This window comes from Myotis daubentonii, chromosome 2 (assembly GCF_963259705.1).
Source record: "Myotis daubentonii chromosome 2, mMyoDau2.1, whole genome shotgun sequence".
NCBI lineage: Eukaryota > Metazoa > Chordata > Mammalia > Chiroptera > Vespertilionidae > Myotis > Myotis daubentonii.
The window spans coordinates 217,994,179-218,000,250 of NC_081841.1; the positions used below are offsets into that span (position 1 = coordinate 217,994,179).

The 6,072-nt window shown below is 38.4% G+C and overlaps 1 pseudogene; it reads left to right on the forward strand.

The window, feature by feature from the left end:
• Positions 1–4,809: 4,809 nt before the first annotated feature.
• Positions 4,810–4,921, forward strand: LOC132228980 (small nucleolar RNA SNORA16B/SNORA16A family; annotated as a pseudogene).
• Positions 4,922–6,072: the final 1,151 nt, after the last annotated feature.

A 6,072-nucleotide genomic window follows, 5' to 3' on the forward strand; every position in this document is an offset into this window, starting at 1 on the left:
AGTTATTTCATCTTTTCTCCACATCCTCATCATTAAAAAATCTCCATTGCTTGTTTGCTCACAGCATAAAGCCATGACACTATTCGTTTGTAAATAAAATATTCTCTAGTCCATTTCTGCCTCTAGCTAATTTTTTTCTTTCTATCTTAGCATAAATATTTCTCCAATGAATCTTCTGCATGAATTATTTCTATCTCCTTTCTTTACATTTGCCTTGAGCTCATGAGTTTTAGGAATCCTTCCCCATTCAAAGTCAACAGTGACCTGTGTGTTGTTAAGCCTGTGGCCCAGCCTGATTTGACCTGTGAGGGACAGATGTACACGTGGGCACACCTTCCTATGGAATTACTGTCTTCCCTTGGCTCAGAGGCCTCCACATTCCCCTGCTTCTCCTTTATGTGTCTTCTTCCTCTCCCTGACATCTGAATAGTGGAGCACTTAGTCATGGGTCTGCCGCTCTCCCTACACTCACTCTGCAACCTCATCAATTCTCTTAGCTGAGGCTGGGCTGACAAGTCCCAGATCTATGTGCCTGAAGCTCTAAACCCTTCTCTGAATTCCAGGCTCATATATCTAACCAATCTTGGACAGCTCTCTTTGAATATCTAAAAGGAAACTCAATTTTAAAAGTTAAATCCCCATCAAAACAATCTTGCAAACAAATTTAAACAGACTTAAAAAAATGTCCAACTGAATCCCAAAACTTCCTTTTCTCCTCATTGCCTTCTCCATTTTAATAGATGCCAACTACTCGTTCCAGTCACTTAGCCAATAACCTTCTACTCAACCTTCCCCCTCTTTATCCTTTATACTTTGCATCTATGCTAAGCACATTTATTGGCTCTACCGTCAGTATACTGCCCTGATTCCAGGTAACATCGTTTATCTTAGATAGATTACTTTCATAGCCTCCTAGTTGGTAGCATCTCTGTCCTCTGATCCTCACAGTCCATTTTTTAAAACTCAGCAGGCATACTGACTATTTTTTTAACACACATAATATTCTTTATTGTGTGCTTTATAAATATTAAATCATTTAATACTTACTTCTGTGAAGTAAATATAAGTACCATCACCAGTTTACTCCTGAGAAAGATGAGCCACAGTAAGGCTAAGCAAATTGACCAAGACCCCATAGTTGGTAAATGTCCATGTGGGTACCCAGACAATATGGTACCAAAATCCATTCTCTTAGCTGCTATGCTACAACTCTTATCCCATAATCCTATGTAATAAATAGGTAATATGCAAATTAGCCCTCACTCCCTCACAAGATGGCTGCCTATGACCAGGCCGGCAGGGGAGTTAGTGAGGGATGACCAAATGACTGAACAGCAGGCTGCGTGGGGTGACCAGGCTGGCAAAGGGGGGCAGTTGGGGGTGACCAGTCTGGCAGGGAGGGCAGTAAGAGGTGACCAAGCTGGAAGGGGGGTACAGTTGGGGGTGACCAGGCTGGCAGGGGGGTCAGTAAGGGGTGCCCAGGCCGGTGGGGGATGCAGTTAGGGGCAATCAGGTCGGCATGCAGAGGCAGTAAGGGGTGATCAGGCCAGAAGGAGGGGCCAGTTAGAGGTGAGCAGGCAGGCAGGCAGGTGAGCAAGTAGGAGCCAGCAGTCCAGGATTGTGAGAGGGATGCCCGACTGCCAGTTTAGGCTCGATCCGGCTGCCGGTTTAGGCCTAAACCAGCAGTTAGACATCCCCCAAGGGTTCCCAGATTGAAGAGGGTGCAGGCTAGGCTGAGGGTACCCTTTCCCTCGTGCACGAATTTTGTGCACTGGTCCTCTAGTAATAAATAAAAATCAGATCACGTCACTCATCTGCTCAAAACATTCAAATGAGTCTCCATCTTTACAGAGATTAAAATCCTATGCATTCAACATGATTTAGAAGGTCTTGCATAGGATGGCCTCTGGTCATCTCTGGCCTCATTTCCTGCTGCTCTCTTCCTTACTCTCCACTGGAGGCACACTGACCTTGAAGAGCTTGGGACATAAAATACACTCGTGTTTCAGGGTCTTTGATTTGCTACTCTCTCTGCCTGGAATTCTCATTCCCCAACGTCCACATGGCATGTCTACTCACTTCTATCAGATCTCTATCTAATAGGCCCTGATAGAAGGCCTCATTTCTCTGTCTGTCTCTCTGTCTATCTAATAGTGACCATCTGCAATTCTTTGTCCAGATTAACTTGTTTATTTTTTTTTTGGGGGGGTATCTTTATAATACATCATATGTTTTACTTATTTATTTTAATTTTTATATCCCCCTGCTCACCATCCACCAAAATACAAGTTTCATAGAAGTGGGGAGTTTGCTATTTTGTTAATTGCTATATTCCTAGCACCTGGCAAATAATTACTCCTTTTGATGAATAAGTAAACTTAAAAATGGGTTTTATTTAACTGAAAACTGTCATTTGAAAATTTCTAATCCAGTTTTGCTCATAGGTACTTCAATCATCATGTTTTATATGTTGACTTCTGATTAGTTTAGAAGACATGACTTTGTAAGCACAAAATTGTTGTCGCATTTGGACTCAAAATACTATTGAAAACCTTGGGGATGTAGGGAGGAACATGTGAAAGTGGAAGGATGTAGTGAGGAAATGTGAAAATGGAAGGATTAGGGGGAAATGTGAAGGTGGTAGGATTAGGGGGAAATGTGAAGGTGGTAGGATTAGGGGGAAATGTGAAAGTGGAAGGATTAGGGGGAAATGTGAATGTGTGCACATTTAGAACGGCAGAATTAAAGCCATAATGCACAAGAGTAATTATTGCAAGAGAATACCATCATACCCCATTAACATATGGTAAGAGGTAATTAGTTAATAAGCATTTTCTAAACTTTGGCTAGTGTCCACACATGGCTGAAAATAAATCACACATCATCGTATTTTTTAAAAAGTCATGTTGCTCCTCTGTCATCTCCTATTTAATAAGCCAGTATAATTAAACTAGCTGGAATAAGGAAACTTGCTTGATGTTTTTAGCAGTTTATGGCAACAATTTAAGGGCCGGAATAACAGCACATTTATAGTTTCCCTTACAGCTAACAGATGTGCAATCACGCCGGAGTTGTATATTTCTACTTTAAATAGCAGTAAATTTAATTCTTTCTCTTCCTTAAAGTACAAAACAAAATAAAGTCTCTTACCAAATTGTCTTTCAGTTTCAGATAGAGCAATGTGCTCTATCTCCCATCAATGTGTTTTCTGTCACTATTGAGGAGCTCACAATATGACAAAGGTGTGCAGGTAGCTGGACAGATGTCGACTTGACACTTCTGAGAGCAAACAGGATTTGTCTGGCGCGCAATCTCCACTTTCTCTGGGGATAGGAGGACGGGGAGAAATTTAATTTCACAGGACAGGATAAAGATTTCTAAAATATGTTTTATACAATCTATATAAGACAGCCATTGATTCACTGAAATAAGAAAAAGGGATTCACAACCGCATTACCGATGATGCAGTTGTCCACTTCCAGGCAGGCTCTGCGGTGTCAGAGAATGTGAAAACACAACAATCTTCTATAAACTAACCTAGCACATTCTTCATTCTGATGGGATGACATGTTTGACAGTTGTTGATGCTACAAGATCTATGAAGGTATTGTCCGCAAGTTCAAGAGCATAGAAAAGTGTCCAGCGAAGCAGCTGCAAGAGCACAATGCAATTCTTCATGTTATATAAAACTTTAAAACAGCCATTTTCTTCTCAACTCCTTTTTCTTCTTAAGTACGTTTATAGTGGAAAATATGTCGGCCTAAATTTAGGAAAAACGTATGGCATATCAAAAGATTCATAATTTGGAAGTAACATTCAAAAATTTAGTTGCTAAAAAAAGGTAAACAACATTTTGGTGGACATTTTTTGTATATGTGCTAATTACTTCTATAGCAGCATTATCTTATATTGCTCATAAATACTTTTTTTTCTTTTGCATACATAGCTATTTTTCTAGAAACTTTAAGCAAAACACTTCCGACATTTTGAGAACTGGCAAAGGACAATGATCAGATGAAACCCTTTTCAAACTATAAAATTCATCTTTTAAAACAATCCAATAAATGGGATTTTAAAGAAGACTCTCATATGTACCCCATAGAGCTGGAAGGCACTTGATCTCAGGTTAAATAATTCTGGAGTCGATTTATAATAATGTTCCTTTGCTTTTCTACCTGGTATTGCTTGTGTGGCTACACTGGATTTTCGTCCCATTCCCTTCAGAAATTGATGGGAGAAGGAGGCTGGGGGAGCGAGAGTCAGAGAAATTCTTTTGATAAATAACACTTGGACTACTTCTGAATGGTGCTCAACTGGAAAGATAAATTATATTTTCATAGGTGAAGAGTTTGTAAAACTTTAAAACTATTTCTATAATGAACAGCAAGCACCTGCCTCATTCTGCAAGATAACTCTATTTTTAGTAGCTGATTGTGGGCATAGTGAGGGTCTCATTATATTCCAGCACAGTAATTACCCTCACATATGTAATGTTGAGGACTGACATTCAATTTCAAATCTTTGCATTTGGTAATGAAGCACCCTTTTTTTTATATTTTAAAGTAACTATCTCAGTTACCAAGCACCTAAGGATTTAAGTATGCTGTCATGGTAAATGTACATTTTAAAGAACAGTTTTGATTCATAAGCAGGAAAATGAACTCAAAAAATTAAAATTATATATATATATATATATATATATATATATATATATATATATTAAGAAGACAAACTTTAAAAACTTTAGGAAAAGACAATTATATTCTAATTTTATTTATCTACACTGTATAAATCATTTCTGTAAACAAAAGAAGACTGTTTAAGAATCAAATATATTAAGGAGCCCAGAGTGACAGTTTTCCTTGACGGTCACCGTTCCGTTTGCTGTAACCGATCTGCAACATTTCAGGAAAAGACAGTTCTCATGGATCTGCCGTCTCTCACATAAACGGACCTTTATGAAAGTTGCCATGTTTTCAGAGGCCCGCAGAAATGTAGACAGTGCAGCGATTTCCAACTTGTGTGGCAAGAATTTTTAAAACGATGCAACACCTGACTAGTCAGGGCACTGATCTCTTTTCCTTTAGATGGTCGTTTAGTCTGTACCATGAGATGGGAAGGTTGAATATCCCTGTGATAGGGACTTGCATATAGAATTAACAGAATAAGGTTTTTGAGAAGTAGCTTGTTGAGGCCAACCAAGATAGTATGGGGGGGAGGGGGGAGTGGTTTAGACATCAATATGGGGAAATCCAGTGGCGAGCAGCACAGATCGTGGCCATGCTTTAGGTCATTGCCCTCAAAAGTTTAAGGCGTTAGTACCAGCATCAAAGGCCAGTTAAACCTTTATGGTTCTGAAGACCCAAGAAGGATCATTCAGGACAACTTCTGTTCTCATCTTAGAAAAAAAAAAAAAAAAAAGAATCAAAGATATTACAGAATAATGCTTTACCTAATTTATACACTATCTGTAAGCTTTAAAACAAACAAAAAACCACTTAGTACTTCTATAATTCTATATTTCTGCCATGCATGATTCTCAAATATGATTATCATCTGGTTGAAAAAATCATAGATATTCTTTGTGTGTGTGTGTGCGCATGTGTGCATGTTCTATGAAGCAAATACATCTCAAGGAATTGCAAGAGGTCAAGAGAGCTTTACTTTCTTATATAAAAAAAGCAAAACCCCTAACCTTACACCAAAGTCCAGGTAGTGATATGTCTGTCTGTCTTTAGCATCTATCTCTTCTGAAGGAGAGGAATCCCGAAAGAGTTAAGGAATATGACCCTAAACTGTTATGCACTTCAGCTGCTTAATTTACAAGTTGTGAGATTTACCTCATTTAGTACAAAGGGGTTTATTGGTAATTTTGGACTAAAAACAAGTTATTCTAAATGTATCTTATTTTTAATAAATAGATTGTTAACCATAAAATACAGAATTTTGAAAATGCCCCAGAATTAAAATAGTCTTTAGTAGACATAGTGTATAGTGTGATTATATTTAGACTGCGACTATTTTTTTTTCTTTTAGTAGTTTTAACACCACCTAAGAATGTCCTAAAGATTG